Raw genomic sequence first — 23148 nt, 5'->3', positions numbered from 1 at the left:
TGATAGGAATATGAAAAGTCATGAAGTAGTAAATAGATATACAGGTGTAATTGTACCCATGACACTATACAAAAACATCAGGCTACAAAAGGGGTAATTCATTAACATGTCACATAGGAACTCATATTTTAATGCATCCAACTGCCTAAGAACTGTTCCATAAACTATATGCCTGTATTGCCTTTAGACTGCCTTTAGTTTGTATTCCCATAGCACAGTGGATTTAGACACATTTAGATGAAGGTAACCAGACTACTGCAGATTAAATTGAAAATTGCACCCTTTGCAATAAGAAGTTAAACAGGGCTCACTGTCACTCTGCATTGTTGCACTATGCCAAATTCCATGCAAATGCTGAGAACATAAAGGGAAGGCTGTTTCATGGGTTATTTCTGGCCATGTGTGTTATGTGGGAGTATATTTTTTGACCAGATTAAATGTGTGAAAAAGAGATGGATGAGACAGTGGTGAAAATGGGGCTGACAAGCTGAGGAGAGACACAGGGAAAAGAATACAGGAATCTGCAGGAAAGTTGTGGAAAAGCACCATTGTTATCCACTTCTTCACAACGTAAATGTACAATTGTACACACAATTTCATCACTTTGCAGAGTCACCACACCAGTGACATGTAGCAACAACAGAATAATTCTGTATGGCCACCAATTGGGCCAAACCAATTGAATGAAGATGACACAGAGACAAAGTGGACAGCTATGCATGGGCATATATATATATATATATATATATATATATATATATATATATATATATATATTTTTTTTTTTTTTTTTTGTGGAACAGGCTTCCATTTTTTTTCTTTTGTGAGAGAGAATGTTGGAACAGTGCATAGGAATCACAGGGTCATATAGGTTGGGTAGGTTAGGAAGCATGCACAGACATACAGGGCATACAAGACAGACTAGGATGGTGATGGAGACAAAAGATTGAGGGTCACCATGATTGGGGGTTTGTAGAGGACATCAGAGGTACACCACTCACAGCTTGAGATGAGTTAGAAATTATTCCTCACCTTCAGAACTGTCATCGCTGTGTCCTGCAGGAGCTCCCAGGGACAGTGCTAGACATGGCATTGTCTTTGCAATGTGATGCAGGACCTTCTCAGCTCTGCCGATATGTGCACCAAAGCCCCTCTTTATTATATCCTCCACCAGACCTGTCAGCTCCTGCTGGGTGACAAAACTGCCACCTCCACTACTACTGCTCCCAGTGCATTACGCTGCATCAGCAGACAAGACTAAGCCTCCTGATGCAGTTGCATCAAGTTGGGCATGTGTTGTGAATGCAACAACCCCAAAGTCCTGGGTGGGTGTGCTTCCATCTGTGGAGGTATGGTGGGCTGTGCCACAGTGGATGGTGTACCTCTCTCCTCCATTGCTGATTAAGTTTTCAGCAGCAAGATATGCAAACAGCAGATTGTTAATAAATTATGATCCTGCCCCAAATATAACAAAAAAGCATGAGAAAGGGTGAGAAGAGAAACAGAAGAGATAATTAGATACACAGCATATCACAGTACTGTATTTTTAATCACTTGGTTTGGCAATAAATGAACAATTATGATAATTTACTATTGTCCACCTTTGCCATATCCATATATGTAGGAAAGTTACTTATTTGTCATAAAATAAACTAATCTCCTAGCTATGACATAAGAAAAAGCAACCTTTATTTCCCTGTGATGGCTAGAAAAAATGCATTTTAATCTGATAATTGCAATTACCATAATTTAATACTTGCTGACATATTACTGTTAGTATTTTAGAAATATTTATCCAGTACTAAAAGTAATTGTTTCTTCTGGGTACTGAAACCACACACAGTTAAGCTTGCGTTCTCTGGCATAATGTAAGCAGCAAGAGTTATTGGGGTAGGCATGCATGCTTGAGATGAAGGTTGAGGTATGGCTGAGCAAGATACTAGTATTTGAGGGAATGAAATTAAAATTATGACTTAAATTTTTACCCAAGTAATACTTATCTCACTTCTCTCTGAGGTGAGTTAATCTTTTCTGGTGCACCTCAAGGTGTGTAGCTATCTCCTCTGTATCTACAGATACAGTACAAAAACAAAAGAAATAGATATGAAAGCATAATGAATACCTGCACTGGCTGGCTACATCATTAACACCATATCATGGACAGGTTAGAAGTCAGTATATTTACACCAGCCTCCCATTAACTTACAAGGTCTTGCTTGTGCTTCTTAAGGTCAGTATAGAGGTGACAACATTTTACCCCATTGCTTGGAATGCCTGTTGCATTGGAGACAGCCTTGGCTAAGCTATTCTAAGCCTTAGCCGTATATTCAAACCCTGAATTAATCCCCAAGTAGCAGTCCATGGCTGTAGCAATTCACCAGGAATGCCACAAATAACCTGGACTCCTCAGTACCCCACCTTTCTGCTCTAAATTCATCACAATTCTCTCCTGAACCAGCCATGTCTGCAAAAGTCAAGCTAGCAAAGAATGTCTGAATAGGCAGTCAGTGCAGATTTTGCATGTCAGTTGTATTGCACAAAGACACACAGCCTTGCCAACTACATTTGTGCAATTAAAAGCAGGTGGATTCCATGGCAAACACATTGGCACTACTGACACCACATAACAGTAGAGGTATGCAACATGGCATTAAGCTTTGCCATGTCTGATGCTCAGCCTATTAACATAGGTTCCAGTGTTCAACAATGGAATGATTTCTGAAATGTTTTTTATAGCTTGCAGTTTAGAAGGAGAAATGTAACAAATTCTGAAATATTATCATGTTGGAGCTTACACAGTCTTAAAATATTATTGTAACAGCTGAGAACTGAACACATGGGATAAGGGATGCAAAAGCTGAAGCTTATTTTATTGACTGTCATTGCCACAGGAGAACTACTTTTTCAGCATCAATGGAGATTCACTTCAGGGAGGCCTATATCTGTGTGATTTTAATTATTTTGGTAATGCGTTCCTGTATATGCTGGTATTTCTGTTTGCAAATAAATTTCAGATTTAAGCAGTTGAATATACTGATTAGTACATGGTGGTTTATGTTACATACATCCTTCACAAGACATAACTGTCCTAAACACATAGGATATGTGACGAGTCATGATGATTATAACAAAAGTATTATGCCCATCATACATATGCAAGTACATTTTATATTAAATATCATTGTCATGTCTAGTGAATTAGACACACATTAGCTTGAGGTTATATGTGAAAAAATAATGATATATATAAATAGAAAAGCTTAGCTATGCAAAGATTATTGATGTTGTTGTTGTTGTTGTTTGTCTTTCGGCTTTTCCTGGTTAGGGGTCGCCACAGCGGAACTCTGGTCCGCTAATAATTGGCAGTAGATTTTTCACGAACGCCAAGGTGTCAGCTCAATGTCTAACCTTCAACAAAGGCACGCCCATTTACGCATGTCTTTCAAATGCCCACCCAACCACGGGGAGGACATGCAGACTCCACACAGAAGGCACTCCCAGCACTCCAGCCGAGAATCGAATGGGAGAACCTCTTGCTGTGAGGCACCAACGCTACCGCTGCATCACCGTGGATGATTATGCAAAGATTACTTGAAAAAAATGGTTTAGCATTATCAATTTTCTATATTGTTAAAGTCCTAATCACTAAGTTGTGAGAAATGGGCTTCTTACACCTATTGATTTGAATCCTTAGTCACCTGCATTCTTTATCTAAAGTCACTGCATGTTGACCTTGTGGCCCAGAAATAGTTCCATGACAGGTGTAATTTCTCCTCTCAGTATTGTCCAGAGTGCTGAGAAAAGACCACCATTGCTAGGCATTTTTTTACAACCTAAGCCAGCCTAAACTACATTTTTCAATTTTTCCTAAGGTAATGGACAATGTTTGAGTGCTGCCAAGCAGAAAGCAAATTCACATTAAAATGCAAACAAGTGCATGTTGTGAATAATTGCAGTGTGATCTCTAAACAAGATTCAAATAATGCTTCATGTGATTTATTTCATTCAGTTGACTTACTTACACCTTGTCCCACAGTATTTGACATCTGTCAGGTTCTTTTTCAGAAGTAAGTACCATCCATGTTGTGGAGGGCTGCTCAGTGATGCCAGGCATATTTGCTCTATCTAAGGCTGCCTAAACTAAAATTTTATCTTTTTCCATAGGTAGAATAACAAATAAAAAATAATAAAAAGCACTTATCTGATTAATGAGATTATAGCCCGACCCAGTCAGGAAGGGTGAAAACAAAAAACAGACTTAAAATGCTCACTTCTCCCCCCAAATGGGGTTAGTTAAGGAGTTGCAACAAGGGTGTTAGGTTAGTTAGGTTAAAAGTTAGTAAAAGCTGGTTAAAAATGTTTTATTAAGAATAAAGCCAAGTTTCAGTGCTATCCCTGTTCAGTTAATTAGTAAAATCTTCACATTTCCACAGTTCTTGTTAGTTATGTCTGGCTCCAGCTGAGATCAATCTCTGTTGTAGTTGTGACCATAATTTTATGGATCTCTTGCTGATCTGCTGTCCCCTAGTGGCTGGACAACCTAGGGAAAATATTTTATATAGGAACCAACAGAGCTTAGAGCTCTAGGATTTTATTAAAAAAGCTTGTATCAAAAGGATGAGGCAGAAGATTAATCTTCATTGAAATTATTTATTTGTAGTCAAACCAGGACTGCTCTCCAAGTGCTGCTCAGTGCTGAAATGCAGTGACAACGGAGCAGTACTTATTCCCTGGGTGAGGGATGTGTCCGGGCTTAGCTGCCAATAGCCTTATATGGGAGGGAAAGTGGGCCTTGCCTTTATTCACCAATCAGGGATGGACTATTGGGGAAGGCCGGGAAACGTAATAGAGTTTCTCTGAAAAGGGTTTCCAGCAACTGAATAACATTCTTCTAAAAATGTTACAGTCAACACTTTTTAGTGTTGCAGTAAAAGTATGTACTTCGTGTAAAACACTTACTACAGAACCAAACTCCAGCCCCACATCGCTAACAACTAACTAACGTTAACTCTGAGATATTAACAATAAGATAAACAGCTTGTGAAGACCATTTATCAGAGTGAAAGGTTGCCAGTTTGTAATGTTAACCCACTTAGTCTTCCTTATAATTAACTTGGCCTGAGCCATGATTTAACTTCTTCATTAAATTAGCAATTTTGATTCTAATTACTTCTAATTAGTACTGTAGCTGGTTTTTATAGAGTCCATTTTAAATATGAGAGAAATCGATCCAAAAATATGCAAAGGAAGTGCCACTGGTAAAGCCAACCATTCAGGTCCTTACTTATGCCATTTTTAATTATGTATTTATTGTTCAAGCCATTAAAATGCACTTATTTAATTAAAAAAAAAAAAAAAAAACAATCTGCACTGAAATAAAGGACAGCACTTTCAAAATCTTCATCAGGGAGGCCTCCTGAGGTGAAAATTGTATCAAAAACATTTATAAAAAGTATATAAATGAAAAGCTAATATAAGCATCCATGTCAGAAGTGTTGGTTTAAATCTGAAAGAAAACAGGAAAGGGGGTATAGGTGCTGAGTGTGAGTGTGAGGGATTTAAAAGCATAAGATGGTTTGCATGGGGATCAGAGGGGGAGTGAGTGTTCTACATGGAGGGCGTGTGGAAAATCAGTAGGATGAGAATGCTGAGGTGGGACACAGAGCAGCAGTCCTTGTATATAAATGTAAAGACTTCTAGTTTAATAAGTGGCCATCTTGTGTGTTTAATACAAGTTACAGGTAGCTTACTGTTCATGAGGAAAAAGTTAAATGGTTAAGAATTACACATGAAGCAAGTAACATATAAGACAGAAGAGTGAGGTGTGCAATAACTGGAAAGCCAACAATTTGAAGTTTGTGAGGGGGAGGAGGGTGTTGGGTGGAGTAGGAAAAGAGCAGTCGAGTTCACAATATAAGGGTAGGGAATGGGTCAGGGTGTTAACTCAAAAATTGACTCTACAAAAAAATTCAAGAAAGTTGGTGACCTAGGCCGAGGTTGATAAGGAGGGGGGTGTCCATCTTACAGGTCTACTGGTGAAGTAAGAAAGTGGCAAACATTAAAAAATACTAATATTAAGATCATATAACCCCAAATCAGTTATCAAATGAAACAGAAAATAACATGCATCTGGAGGGGTCAGGCAGAGGTGTGTAGTGGTTAAATGGAGAGTGCACATGTGCGGTGAAGCGAGTGGGGTCAGATGGCTTGAGGAGCTAAGCAGGGGGTGGGTTGGAAGGAGGCTAGGAGTGTGTGTGTATCAGAAGGCAGTTAAATCTAGAAGCTAAAAGGTGTCCAGGAAGGATACATTTACAGAAACAGCAGCTTAGCATCAACACGAAAAAGGTGGAGAAAGCCCCTGAATGTAACATCATTGTTTAATTAATAGTCTGGGGACTTTTGTGTTGCTTTAGCATGTGTTACCAGTTAAACATATCTTTCATACAAGAAAAATATGTGATTGATTTTATTCTGTCTTTTCTTTTTCTGTTTGTTGTATTTATCACTTGTTAACATAAGTGATCCTGAAGTATCTGCATAAGTAACTGTATAACTCCTAACACTTAAAATTGTAGTAGCAGTTACCTGTAATAATGGTGGTGGTGATGAAGAGGCACAGTCTGTGGGTGCAGAGGGTCAGTCTAACATTGCGGTTTTGGCTCCCACATCTACTGGCCATATTTCAGACACAGTTAATATGCCTACACATATCCATGATGCAGAGACCTTTGAGACAGGACAGGTTGAGGGTGACATATTTGATCAGGCAAGTGTGGTTACTCTGGTTGCAGATTGGGTTGCTTCTTCCAGTATCCACTGTGAGAGTATGGTGCCACATAGCAGGGTTGGTAGCAGTGTTCATAGGAGCCCTATTATCCACTCTTCTTCTGTTACTGGTGTATCATTAGGTGTTGCCATAGTGGAGGCATAAGCATGTTCCATCAGGGTCTTGCAAGAGATAATATAACTACTAAACATCATGCTTTCTGACATGAGTGACACCCTGAACCATGTGGCAGCTCTTCAGGATGAATGACACACTGGATCAATGACACACTGGATTGGGCAGGGTCTGTTATGGAATATCTGTTGGTGTTAGCGGACATGGCCATACAAGATCTTGTCCCACAATAACAGTACATCCACTACTCAATCAGTGATTGCAGTGTCCATATGCAGATGTGGTAGGCCAATTGGTCATGTTCCTGGATGTAGTCATGAGGAGAACCCATCACACAGACATCCCTCACATTCAGGTAAAGCCCCCAACTTCTAGCCAGGTCTGCGGAAGTAGCAGTGCAACTCTGGGCAGAAGGGATTCTCAAGGTCAGTGGAGATGATGCTAAACTGAGTACTCCACCATGCATGGCTCACTGCTGTCTGAGATGCCAAGATGCAGTGCTAGCACAGTGCTTAATTGTGTTCATACAGAGATATACAGATACACACACACACACACACACACACACACACACACACACACACACACACACACACACACACACACACACAAACACACACACACACACACACACAAACTCACAATGAAAAAAAAGTGTTTCTCTTGCTTATAGTACTTCACACATGTGCAAATTATTTAAACAGTACTGTTGGATGCTATACATCTGTTGCTATTGGCCCTGAGCACTGTATACTCCATAAGATACATGTGTTTCTAGCACCAGAAACACCTAACATGTTTTTTTTTTCTAAGAGTAATTGTATCAATATTCCAAAGAGTTTTAGGGTACATGGCAAAAGCTTACATTGAGAGTACACTGTTGCTTTATTGCTTCATGAATTCCTCTGCCATTTTGGATTGATTAACTGGTATGTACTTCATCTCCTTATGCTTATATTAGCATATTCTGGCATTTATCTGTGTTTGGTGCCTCTGCTTAATGAACACCAAATAATGCACTAATGTTTTGGATACTCAGTGCACCACCAATGTAATTGCTATACTTTGTTTAGCTTTTAATGAGTCTGGACTATAGTTTTACATCTTAAACCTAAATTAATACCCAAGGTCATTTACTTATAAACCTCCACCATGCTAATCAAAGTGGAGTGGCCTCTAATAAAACCATGTTGATACAAATTTAACTCATTTATATGTGTTTCATTTTCCAGAGTATCTAAGAAGAATAATTCAAAGGACTTGCCTATTACCGATATCAGACTCATGGATCTATAATTTCCAGTCTCACTCATTTTGCTTTTTAATGATGGTGTCACAAATTAATTCTTCCTTGTTCAGATACTATGCTTGTCTAATCAACTTTTTGAATACTCCAAGCAGAAAAGGACAGAGATTTTCTCTTAAACTTACAATCAGTACTGCTGGAATGAGGTTTTGTCCTATAGAAATATCATCTTTTATAACACTTTGACTATTGACTTATCAATAAATACCACACAAATTTCTGATAGTGAGGGCGTCATGGTTTCATAAGACATATCTATATTACTATTTAATCCAGCAACATTTGAGCAATAATTTGTAAAGATGTCTGATATTTCTCTTGGTTCTGTTAAGGCTGAACCATCTGCTGTTAATGATAATGTGGAATTTTTGTTTTTCCTGTAAGAGGTAATATAGGAACATAACTCCTTTTTATTTATTGAGTTAGCCAATATGTTTTCATAAATGGCTTGTTCCATTTTCATCTTCTGTTGTAATTACTTTTTCAGTCTCTTAGTTTTGTGTTTTTTATATAGCATAAATACTCTTCCCTTTATTGTATAATGTAATGAAATTGAAAGACCATCACTTTGGTGGAGATTATTGACTTTAGAAATAGCTGTCCTTTCAACTGAAATCTTTAGAAAAAAAATCCAATGAGTCATAATTGTGGATTACTTTTTGTACTTTTAAATTTTACCTAATTTGAGAATAATTCAGATTTCTATAGTTGTACTTTTTTTAAAATAGTGTTTAAATATGACAATTTTGTTTCAAGAGTAAATCTGATAGTATTGTAATATGTTATCCTTATTGGCGCTCCAATTTTAATTTCCCTAATAAGATTTCTATTAATAGATGGAATTGGATCAAGCAGATGAGTACCTCAAGTTGTTTCTTGTATAAGTTGAGTAGTCCAGTAAAAGTTATAGTATCCAAGAAAGACTAAGCAAGGTGAGAACCTGAAATTCCAACCAGCACACAGTCAGCTCAAAGGATCCACATCTTGTCCAGGGATAAAAACAATTTATTGAATAACCAACAAGACAAGGAATAAGTCCAAAAACATAGGGTTAAGCGCTTTCATCTGATAATACAGACTTCCTCAGAACTCCGAACAGTGGTCGCTACTTCATTTAAAAACCTCTTTTGGTGCCAAATATACAAAATACAAAATACACTTAAAGGAACATACCCTCATAGCTCCATTATGGGAAATACTGTGTATAACAATCATAATAAAGACAGTGTCCTACTTGACCCACAACATCAACAACCTCCTATAATTCAAAAAAATTATAAAATATGAAATATAAATATAAATATGAATATAAATATAAATATAAAATAAAAAATGAAATATCGTATAATAAAATATTATAATGTTAAATAACTTTATGAACAAAATTACTTGAATACTTGATAATTAATACTTGATAATACACTCCGAAAAAATATACTCCAGTAAAAAATATATATGTATTTGTCTATCTATCTTTCAGGCCAAAATTAAAAAAGACTTTATGATAATAAAATCATTAATTCCAGGAAATCGTGTAGCATCCGTTAATATTTGCCATTTGGCTTTTTTCATAGCAAGCAAAATTTTCCAATTACCCCCAAAAGGAGAAACATCCACAGTATCAATAATCGAAAATTTAAACCTGTGCGTATCACCATAAGAAAAGATGTGTCTATAGAGTGTATTCTTAGAATCTTTCTTTTTAATCTTATAGAGATGTTCATAAATACGTTTTCTAAAATGCCTCTCAGTTTTCCCTATGTGGTAAGCAGGGCAGGCCAATCATATTGCAATATAAACTACATTAGAAGTGTTACAATTCCCTGCCATGCATTTCACATATGTCCTGTTAAAATCTGCCAACCTAACACCTTCATCTTCCCTAATGGCATCACACTGCCTTCAGCATCCACATTTCCTTGTCCCTCCATATTTATGTTTAATACGTGTTCTCATCTCAAGTAAACTCTTAATATTGGGTCCAGTCTTGAAAACAAAACTAGGTCTCTTTCCCAAAATACCTTCTAGATCTTTGTCAACACAAATCAACCTCCAATGCTCACAAATAATGTTTTTGATATATTGAACAAAAGGTGAATAAGTTAAAAGACACACTCTGTGCCTATTTACTGTGTTAAAACCATTCCTACTCTTATTGAGGGAACCCACACCCAAAATAGGAGGATACTTATTGCCCCATTCACCTTTAACATACTGTGTGATATCATCCAAAAGTAAACTAGGGTACCCCCTATCAAGGAACATAGATTTAATAGATTCAAGTTCACTACACATTAATTCTCTGTTCAAGGACATACGGGCTGCCCTGATACATTGTCCTTTAAAAACATTCTTAAAGACATGTCTGGGGTGATTACTACTATATTGTAAATAATCGTTGGAAAATGTCTCCTTCCTGTGAATACGGGAGACAAACCCTTCCTCTGAGTGGCTAATAAAGAGGTCCAGATAAGGTGCTGAAGACCAAAATGAAACACTCAATACTAAAATAGTGAAAAGGAGTACCTACATTCCAGTTCCCCATCCACAGGTGTTGAATTTTGAGAAAATGGTTTGTAAAGATTTATACAGTTTTACAAAAATTAAGAAGAAAGACCAGTTTAATGAACATGTTGACAATTTAACAGGGGAGGAACGTAAATGTTTGGACCTTTTCATTTCTAATGGGGATATTCAAGTCATGAAGCCTGATAAAGGGGGCGGGATGGTGTTATTTAAAAATATTGATTACATTAATGCAATGACTAACATTATTTTACAATCTGGTAACTACGAGTTGGTATCATTGAATGAAATTAACATAGGATATAAAAGGATAGATTTAGCCATTGAAGAATATTTTTTGGACTGGAGGATTACCAAGGACATTTATGATTTTCTTAGGGTTGAATTTCCTATTTTGGCTACGATTTTTGGTATTCCCAAAGTTCATAAATGTATTTTCCAGCCCCCTTTCAGGCCTATAGTGTCTGGAAGTCGTTCCAAGACCTACCCCATTGGGGTTATGATTGACAGGTGGACCAAACCAGTATACGAAAAGATACCACACCTAATTAAGGATTCTTGGTCATTTTTGGGCCGATTGACATCAGATTTGTGGAGAAAGGGGTTAATTTTTATGACCATTGATGTGGTTGATCTATATTCTTGTATCCCGAAAGACACAGGACTTGAATTTTTTAGTAATAGTCTGAGGCAATATTCAGACTTCAATTGGGACCGTATCTGTCTTATTGTGGATATGATGTCACTCGTTTTGGATTATAATTTCATTCAATTCGAAGGAGAATATTACAAGCAAAAGAGAGGGGTGGCAATGGGGGCTTCTTGTGCCCCCATTTTCGCCAATCTCGTGATGCTGGAGTGGAAAATGAAATTTTTGTTTCCTAGCGAATTTTTTTCCAACATAGTGTTTTACACCAGGTATTTGGATGATTTATTTATTTTATGGAACGGTCCAACTAACAGGATTCCCCTCTTTATTGATTATATTAATCAAACCACAGATTTTTTGAGGTTCACTCATCAGTTTGACACTTGTGGAATTGCTTATTTGGACCTCTTTATTAGTCACTCAGAGGAAGGGTTTGTCTCCCGTATTCACAGGAAGGAGACATTTTCCAACGATTATTTACAATATAGTAGTAATCACCCCAGACACGTCTTTAAGAATGTTTTTAAAGGACAATGTATCAGGGCAGCCCGTATGTCCTTGAACAGAGAATTAATGTGTAGTGAACTTGAATCTATTAAATCTATGTTCCTTGATAGGGGGTACCCTAGTTTACTTTTGGATGATATCACACAGTATGTTAAAGGTGAATGGGGCAATAAGTATCCTCCTATTTTGGGTGTGGGTTCCCTCAATAAGAGTAGGAATGGTTTTAACACAGTAAATAGGCACAGAGTGTGTCTTTTAACTTATTCACCTTTTGTTCAATATATCAAAAACATTATTTGTGAGCATTGGAGGTTGATTTGTGTTGACAAAGATCTAGAAGGTATTTTGGGAAAGAGACCTAGTTTTGTTTTCAAGACTGGACCCAATATTAAGAGTTTACTTGAGATGAGAACACGTATTAAACATAAATATGGAGGGACAAGGAAATGTGGGTGCTGTAGGCAGTGTGATGCCATTAGGGAAGATGAAGGTGTTAGGTTGGCAGATTTTAACAGGACATATGTGAAATGCATGGCAGGGAATTGTAACACTTCTAATGTAGTTTATATTGCAATATGATTGGCCTGCCCTGCTTACTACATAGGGAAAACTGAGAGGCATTTTAGAAAACGTATTTATGAACATCTCTATAAGATTAAAAAGAAAGATTCTAAGAATGCACTCTATAGACACATCTTTTCTTATGGTGATATGCACAGGTTTAAATTTTCAATTATTGATACTGTGGATGTTTCTCCTTTTGGGGGTAATTGGAAAGTTTTGCTTGCTATGAAAGAAGCCAAATGGCAAATATTAACAGATGCTACACGATTTCCTGGAATTAATGATTTTATTAGTATAAAGCCTTTTTTAATTTTGGCCTGAAAGATAGATAGACAAATACATATATATTTTTTACTGGAGTATATTTTTTCGGAGTGTATTATCAAGTATTAATTATCAAGTATTCAAGTAATTTTGTTCATAAAGTTATTTAACATTATAATATTATATTATACGATATTTCATTTTTATTTTATATTTATATTTATATTCATATTTATATTTATATTTCATATTTTATAATTTTTTTGAATTATAGGAGGTTGTTGATGTTGTGGGTCAAGTAGGACACTGTCTTTATTATGATTGTTATACACAGTATTTCCCATAATGGAGCTATGAGGGTACGTTCCTTTAAGTGTATTTTGTATTTTTGGCACCAAAGAGGTTTTTAAATAAAGTAGCAACCACTGTTCGGGGTTCTGAGGAAGTCTGTATTATTAGATGAAAGCGCTTAACCCTATGTTTTTGGACTTATTTCTTGTCTTGTTGGTTATTCAATAAATTGTTTTTATCCCTGGACAAGCTGTGGATCCTTTGAGCTGACTGTGTGCTCATTGGAATTTTGGGTTTTGTTTACGCCTGTTTTGGAATTTTAAGGTGAGAACCTGGCCATTTGGTATACAAATTAATATCAGGATAATTAAAATGATCCAGTAAAATAGCTTGAGGGTGTTCTATAAATGATTCTAATCATTTAATAAGTTCTTCACCCTTATTTATTGATATGCTTGGTGACCAGTATCAGGATAAAATATTGTCCTCAAGTTCATCAGCATAATGTATAGATGGTTATTTGTAAAGAATAGATTTTAGGGTATCCATCATTAACTAAGTATAATATACCACCTCTTCACTTCTTAGCACATAATAGTTCCAAGATGCAGCAATTATGGCATCTAGAGTTTCACGTTCTACAAAAAAATCTTACCACAAAATGTTTTTTTTCATACAGTGGGAATTACAACAAAAACATTTCAGAGTACGATTATATCCATGACTTCATGCAGTTTGGAGAATTCACTTCCTAAAACAAGGAATAGATGATCAGTAATATTTCCCAAAAAATGTCCTGCACCACAGTGAGCTAGATGTATTCCATCACTGGGGTACAAACCATCATAATTTTTGAAGTCCTCCCAGAATTTTATCAATTCAGCATTGTAAATCACACCCAGTTGTCAGAGACAAAAATTGAAAATGGGAGCTTCATATACAGATGGTCAAGCCATATTGCATATGGCATTATTTCACCAAAACTTACCTTTATGTTGCTTGTTTCCAGTAATTTGAAAATATCTAACACATTTTTATATAGTTTAATGGCACACTACATAGATCTTTAGTGTTTACCTGTCTAATAACAATATCATTGGAACTTTTCCAGCTCTTTGATATCTTCACAAATAAAAATCAGTTATTTTACTGCTAACAAAGTGGAAACCACATATTTTTTTTTCTTTTTCCATCTCACTCAAAGTCCGTGCTGACTTTTGCAAAATTGAATCACTAATAATCAGCAATAAATTTTTAACCTCATGTACCGGGTTATCAGCAGTACTATTGCTAGATACACCTGGAAGTACATCTCAAAGAGGATGTAGATGATCCATATTAATGTCCTTCATGTTTCTTCCCTGAGTTTATGTTTAGGTGAACTATATGCTCCAAATTCAGATTTAGTGACAGAATATTATGAATTTTATACCATATTTCTTTTCTTTTGGAGGTAATAATTATGTGCATCTTAGGCTTGTCAAAATTGGTAATTTTTAATTGCTTACTAGTTCTTTTGTGTCTTTCCTCTGTCTCAATAGCATATACTGGTATGTTATTAGTGAATGATTATTAAAACTATTAAAAACAAAGCAATTATGTGATGTGGCATTAAGTCTTGTTATTTTCATATTTTTCCTTAATGTAACACGTTTGTGTTTACAGTTCTTTTTGTTAGTTGATTTATCTGTAATCATCATATCATTGTTGGAATCATTTCAAGTTTAAACACTGTTTAATGAGGCATTATTTCTTATTGTTTTCATCATTATACTTAGCGTAACATGCTTACATTCACACTTTTTCCCCTCAAGATATTACTCCTAGGGATATCTTTGAAAAACTTCCTATTATTCCCTCCATTCTTAGTGCCCTTACTGATGTTAATAGAATCATACTCTCTACTGTGGTAGTTGCTATATTTTTCAACTAATTTTTTAATTGCCAACAAATTCTAAGATTAAACATTGTGTTGATTTATTACAAGAATGGTTGATGGAATCATCAATGTTTTTATTTACAGTATTACAGTTAGATGTACTGGTTTATGACAATTAGCACACTGTTTTATATTAGCAGTACTATGTGCCTTCATATAATTATTGCACAGTTTGCATCATCTCTATGATTTTCATTTCATATTTACTCACATTCATATGTTATCCAGATTTTAATAATTTGACAACTAAGTCTTATCTCTACTGCTGTCAGTGTGCAATTGTTTCCTACTAAAATGTAAACAGTCGACATGCTATATTAGACAAGCATACCCAAACCAAGCAGAAATCTTAATCTTCTTACTTACAGTTGCAAAACAGAGCTTAAGCTGATGTAATTTACTATGACTCCTTTGATATTCAGAATTCTCATTCTGCAGCTCATTACATTTTCCCTATTAATCCACCAAAGAATAAACCATACAGAAGGTATAAAACACACATCTGAGTAATAAATGTTAAATTATGCAATGGCAACCCAGAATCTAAAACATTGCAGCCTCTTACTTTCTAATTGTACTACAAGTACTTATCCTGTAGACTGCTATCACAGGTAGAAATATGAAATGCAGATAATTTGTTTTTAAATGTTTAGTAAGGCTTCACTAGGCAGCTGTGTCGTTGCTATAAACAAAACAGGTCACTAGCAGTGGCCTAAGTGGTAATGAGAATAAAACACTTGGTAATACTGTTCAATCGTAGTGGATAGCCAGACTGAATTGTGGGAGCATTACAACCTAACTTCCTTGAATCAGTTCAGATAGATTACGTTACAACATTCCAAAGCTACATTTTGTGTTTGATGTGTGCATGTGTGTGTGTGTGTGTGTGTGTGTGTGTGTGTGTGTGTGTGTGTGTGTGTAAAGAGAGAGACCAAGAGAGATAGACATACACAAGTGTATATATGGGTCTACTTTGTTTGATGGAAAACACATTTCACTGAAACGCATTTCGTTGAAGCTTCATTTCTCTGAAAATGAATTGCCTGAGCACAATTAACTGAAAGCTCGCTTCACTGAAAACTCATTTGACTGAAACTCATTTTGTGTAAACAGTATTATGCCCTGTTCCCCATTGTAGTAAGATCCTGGAGCTGGGGGGTGGGGAGTCAGGGGAGATGGCAACTTCGAAAGTGACCACTTTGTGGTCAGACCTTACCAGGGAGGATGACACTGTAGGGATGCTGCAGTGGTTACTCATGTTGGTTAATACCAAGTCTGCAATATTATCACCTCTTGTGGAGGTGTCGAGCAGCTGGTTCAATGCATTTGCATTGACAAAATCAAGGAATCTCTGGGTATTTGTGTTTTGGCATGAGTAGTTCTTCCAGTCTATGGTTGGATAGTTAAGGTTGGCCAAGGTCATGGTGAAGGGTTGAATCTTGATAGATTCAAAGAGGTCCAGATAGGTGAAGTGCACATCTTGAGTCAAAGTTCTCAGACAGAGTAGCCGATGCATGGAACAGACTAACTAATTACATTAAAGCAAGTACTAGTTTAGAAAGTTTTAAGAACAGCCTGGACACTTATTAAGGGATCAAGTGTTTTGGTATATTGGCAAGCTTGAAGGGCACTAATACCCGTGCTTGAAATGTCTGTATGTATGTATGTAAAGTTTGGTGCCTGTAGTTAGCTATGATTTGAATAAGGGTTTTGTCAATGGTTAACTGCACCTAGAGTTTCTCCTGTGTGTCATACTGTTTGACCAGCCTGAAGGTGTGTATGTCTTTAATATACTTATATATATATATATATGTATTGCAACACCACCTGCTTTTGCTTTGCTACCCACAGTTTCAGGTCTACATGTATGATACATATATCATTTCAAACACTGATGTAGTACACTACAATGCTGCCAAGGTTAGCATTGCTGTCTCAAGGTATTTGGTATTCTAGTTTACTTCATGAACAAGGTGCCTTTTCTGTAGAGTTTTGATCATCATTCTGTTAACACATGGTATTTAAAAAGGGTCTTTGGGTGTCTCTTACAGCCCATAGACATGAGGCTACACAAAATGGAAATATTCATATTGCCCTTAGATGTATATGCACTTTGAGAATATGTGTCCTGTTATAGACTGGCATCCCATTGAAGAATGTTTCTTTCCTTACACGTCTTCACAAGATCAAAGATTCACAGGAAATGCAAGTCAAGTAGTTCTAAAGACTGTATGCACCTTGACAAATATTGCCTTCAATATGTATCCCTCACCTCCACAAGGACCAAGCATATCACAGTGTTGATGAACTTACTGATACTAATGCAATCATCAAGTTTAGTCTTGAAGTAGCCATGGGTGCCACTCTGCTTAGCAGCTTAGCATGCAAGGGCAATTTGTTCAACAGATAGGTAGCACTAGGTTGTGAATTTATTTCTCCATCATGTTTTATTTATATGCTGGTAGAGAATCAGATTCTTCTTTTGGGTGTTTGTGTAGTTGTTTATCCTGCAAAGGTATAAACAATCCATTATGCTGGGTTCTTTGATAACACTGAATGGCATATGTAGATCTTCATGTGGTAAGCTATGGAAAACAGAGTTTATGAATAGGGCTTCTACTTTGACTTGGTAGGTAAAGTATTTTTCAGTAGCCAAAGTAATCTTTTTCATCAGGAGCATTTGGGGGCCAATCTAATTTCACAATATGCCTATCTAGGTGCATGCCAAAAGGGACATTGTGTTCAGTAATTACTCTGCTTACAGTAGAGTACACAGGGACACTAGCATCCTTTGACCTAGATGAGATACTTTTGGAAACAAATTTTGTTAGATAGAAAGATTTCCTAGTGTTCAAAGGTGAGGGAAATGTTGACCAAGGTGCTGAGATCTCTGACTACAAGGTTAATGTACATGCAGTACAGGTTTCTGCTATAAATCGTAAACTAGGGGTGTTTCTCAAAGGTGGAAATACTATACTTTTATTTTTTTGCATTTAATCTAAACCCTTTTTCTGTATGCTATCAAACTGTAAGCAGTAGTTCTTGTAGAATCATTTTCTGCTGATGGAAGAATGCACAATGACATCCAGCTTGCAATCTTCAGTGAATGTGGTTAGTGACAGGCTCAAATACCACAGCCATGAATTTAGTGCAGTAGTTACTGAAAATGGATTGACATAAGTTACTTTAAAGTTTATCATTTCCATGTAGTTTTTCTGCCAATATATATATATATATATATATATATATATATATATATATATATATGTATATATATGTTGTTGTTTTACTCATATTCTGATTTGTATTACTATAAGCAGTGCAGTATTTCACTGTGTTTCTGTATTCCTACTGGACCAGTATTGAAAATATTCAGTGGCTTCCTCTTGAGAGTCGAAAGGATCATTTTGGTTCCTGTACATTGCTTTCTTGAGAGTAAACGGCAAACAAATGATGTCCTGTTATATTTAGTGCTTTGTTGCTTAGCAACAGAGCATGTTTTCTGTGATACAGCTGTAAAGCATGATCCTTAATAGACAGGTGCATGTAGCAATCTTTGCAGGTAGTTTCATTGTTAGCAGTGAAGTGATCCACGACAGGAAATAGTGTAGGTGACTGTTGATGAAGTGCAAATTATGAGGTCACTGAATTAAAAAAGCAAAGCAGATGCCATTCAAGAAGCGTTGGGAAGCTAACAGTAAAATGTACCACACAATAGCAATTATTATTAAATCCAAAACTGTAAATCATCATGGAATAGAAGAACCACTATCTTTAAGTGCTTTAACAATCTGTCACCTCTCTGGCTCTTTGAAAGAGCAATAATGTTCATATGAAATGTAATGCAATAGAAAAATTCAATTTTCATAGTAATAATGAAAAAAGAAGTAGGTTTATAAAAGCGTCTGTGCTACCCTTACAGGATTAATACCTAAATAGAAAAACTTCATTGAATAAAAACTTGGACAATAGTGTCTGTAATGCAATCCAAAAACAGTGAACAGATAACTAAAAAGCATAAAATAAAATAATTCATTAAGGATAGATAATTGCTTGAAGCTTAACTGATGTCACTATAGTCTTTTCAGTAGTAATATTAATAGTAACAGAATATAATACATAATCATGACTTAAGATCTGTTATAAATTACTTTGATTCATTATGTCTTTCTAGATTGAAAACATTGAAGTAAAAATACAATGACATGGGTCACACATTGTTACTGTTTATAGGAAACAATAATTTCCCTTCTTGCAACATTTGCTGCAAAACTTATGCAAAGTATTTTGTTCATTTTAATCCCTGGTGTTGTTATACAGCATAACAATGTAGAATTATTTTTTGTTCATTTACCGCCATGTATGATGCATGACTTTTTTTACTAAAATCAAAATGTAAAACACACATTCTTAACAATTTATCAATGCTAATTCATTGAGTTTTACAGAAGAGGCATGCAAATATTAATTTCTTACAGTAAGTTGCAACACTTCATGAATGCTTTATGTAAGAAAGACATTCATAGGTTAGTACTAAGCTAACTGCCCTTGCGAGCCATTTTAAGCCTAGCCAATTATACCTTGTGAGACTCAAACCCTGCACCTTGTACTTGCAAGGCAAACACCTTAACCATTAGGCCACCCTCCCAACCCCTGTGGTATTGTATGGGAATACTGTACAAGGGCTGCAATTAAACAAATTCATTTCATTGAGAAGCGTTATGTTACTTGGATGGCTGGTAGAGCAGATAGCAGAAGTTATGCTGTGATTATAGAGTGATGTACATACAAGCGCAATGTTAGTATGCATTTGAAACAAAACTCAGGAACACACACACACACACACACACACACACACACACACACACACACACACACACAGACAAACACATGCAAACACACATACATAAATGGATCTATGTTGATAGATCGAAAGTACCTTTCAGCGAAACGTACATGAGTGAACTCACTTTCACGAAAGTGCATTTTATGGAAAATGCACTTTCACGCCAAAAAGCCTACCCAAATAAAACACTACTCATGTTTATGCAGGGGGGGTACAGCCCCCCTGCACAGTCCCCCACACCCCCTACTTTAATATTTTCACTCCAAGATCACACTACAGTGGGAAAAGGAAATATTCCCTTATTCCTGCTGTACCGTGATCTAAGAAACAGTTTGCTTAGTTGTACAATCAATATTACATGTTGATTGTACAACTAAATCTACATGCAAACTGCATGTTGTTTTTTTTCTTCTTTTTTGCAAAAGTCATTTTCGATAAAATGCACTTTCGCAAAAGTGAATTTGCTCAAGTACGTTTTTCTTAAACATACTTTTGATGTTCATACCAGGACCCACATAAATACACACACATAAAGACTTTTATGCACAGTTGTGCTCTCAATGTTTAGGGTACACCTCTGTGCTCTCAAATGGTTCTACTGTGAACTAACAATTAACCTTCAGCTGAAGATATAGCTGGTTAAGACAAACCAGATTAAGCTTTAACATAAACCCATGTATGTGGAGGTCCTCACAAGTAACTAAAACCACAGAGGTCTCCCGTAAGCTGCCATCAAAAACCATATGCAAGTAAAACCAAGTCAACACCAACCTCTACACATAAAAATATACATCACAGTGTTGTCACAAGCAAGACCCTAAGGCAAAATACCACACGTTCAAACATCTTGGTCACAGGAGACTCCATTGTGAGACACACGTATGCCCCCCCCCCCTCAACAGGTTGGATAAAGAGTGGGTTACAGTCAGTTACATGTCAGGAGCCACAATTCACCAGATCATGCAGTCACTCAGGTCACTCAACCACAAGTACTAGTATGATAGTCCATGTGGGTGTGAGTGACAGGAGATATACTTCCATGAGCTATATGAAGAAAGACATGATGGACCTCTTTGAATACATGTCACAGGCGGGTATGAGCCTTGCACTGAGCAGCATTCTACCCTCACCAAGGATACCACAATACAAACTAAAAATGATTGACTTCAATAATTGGTTTAACTACTGTTGTCATTCCAAGGGGATCCAGTATCTGTCAGCCTGGGATGACATGATCGACACATCACAGTGCTTTGCTAGAGATGGCCTGCACCTGTCGCTGCTAGGCTTTTGAATACTGGCCAAGGCATTATCCACCCCCACAGTGCCTTTTTTAGGCAGTGTCAAACCAACAGACCTACCAATGTAACAAATTCTTTTAATGCCAAGCTGAAGGTACTACCGGTCAATGCTAGGAGTCTTAACAAGAAATTGCACTCCCTGAAAGATCACCTTGCCCTGGAGAATGCTGATGTCTATGTAGTAACAGACACATGGTTCAAGGCTGCAGAAGGCACCCTGGCAGTCAAACCTACAATGCCCATCACAAATTCAGACCACCTTCTGAGAAAGGAAAAATGAAAGGAGGAGTTGTTGCCAATTACATAAAAAACAATCACACCTCAGTATTGATCAAGCAGCATGGCTTGCTTGAGCAACTCCATGTCTAGCTGACCATAGGCAAAATCCATGTCATTGTCAGCTACAGATCCCCAGCTATGAACCATGAAAAACTCTCTGCATACCTGAAGTTATTAGAATCACTTACCATTCAGACCAACACAATACCCATGGGTGATTTTATCTACCTCTCCATAAACAGGGCAACATGCACAACTGCTAACATGCAAGCTCAGTGATTCCTGTACTTTATCAATGCAAATGCTCTGAAACAGCTGGTCTGCACTCCCATAAGGGGCTCAAATATGAACAACATCGTACTCACAAACAGATGGAACATTGCACCCCCCACCCCAGCGTAATGTCCTCATTGGTAAAATTGGATCATGAATCAGTCTCCTGTGAAATAAATGTAACGGTAGAACCCCCATCAAACCCTAATACACTTAAAATTTTTCAAAGGCAGATTACCTTCTATTACATGATAGCACAGGTCATTTTAAAGCTCCCCTTAACCCCAAGATCATGAGGGCCTATGCAGAGGTATACACAAATGTTCTGTATAACCAGCTAAACAATGCCATTGAGACTGCAGAGTCCTGACTGAACTAAACCCAGGTCTAGCCAGAAAAATAAGTCACCCTGGTGGATTCCTAGCATAAATAGACTATAAAACAGAAGGAAGAAATTCCTGTGTAATAGTATGAGGGAGGGGAAAAAATCCCTCATTAGTCTCAACAGGCAAATCAGGGAACTAGTCAAGTCTCCAAAAGCTAAAGACAATACTAAAATAGCCTTAAAAGAATGCGATAACCACAAAGCATTTTTAGCTATGTCATAAATCTTAAGACAACACTCAACAATGTGCTGAGTTGGCTGTATATTGCACTACCTATATTCATCAAAAAGAGCTAGCAAACCTACTGGCAAATAAATTCAGCTCCAATTTCACCCTTTCCTAACCTCTGGACACTCCCCATGAACTACCCCCTATCATTCCTTTTCCTGTTATCACAAAAGAACAGGTCATCACTTCGCTTTCCAAAGCTAGAAACATGGCATCAATGGGCCTATCAGAATCCCAGGGTGCCTGTTAAATAACTTGAAACATGACCTAGCAGACCCACTCAGATCTCTATTTAACAACAGTCTCCAGATAGACTTTGTCCCAGTAGAGTGGAAGACAGCAACAGTCATGCCTCTGCACAAGGGGGGAACCATCAATGAACCCAGGAAACTAGCAGCCCATAAGTCTGATTAGCCTTGTATCCAAGGCTATGGAAAGCATAATCATGGAAAAAAAAAATAGGAAATCTCCAGACTTTAGACCTGACCCAGTTTAGCTTTGTCAAGGGCAGGATCCACCTGCTCAGTCTGGTGGAATTCTTTGAGATGGTCACCAAGGCCATGGATGAGGGTAAGTCAGTGCATACCACTTACCTTGACCTGGCTAATGCATTTGACACATACCCCTCTCAGGTATTACAGATAAAGTCACAAAATTGAGCATAAATCTTTATATCACCATAGCCAAATGGCTCATGGATAGGCCACGTGTTATTAGAGTGGAGGAATCCACATCTAGTAAGAGGCCAGTCACCAGAAGAGTACCACAGAACTCAGCACTGGACCCCTTCCTGTTTGAGATATAGTTCTTAGATGTCATGGGAAATGTAGGTGGCTTTTGGCTAACCAAGTTTGCTAATGACTGCAAGTTGGGGGCAATCACTGACTC

The sequence above is a fragment of the Protopterus annectens genome, chromosome 10.part0, assembly GCF_019279795.1.
Source record: "Protopterus annectens isolate FY-2018-M chromosome 10.part0, PAN1.0, whole genome shotgun sequence".
Lineage (NCBI taxonomy): Eukaryota > Metazoa > Chordata > Ceratodontiformes > Protopteridae > Protopterus > Protopterus annectens.
Note: the sequence above shows the minus strand (reverse complement) of the source record.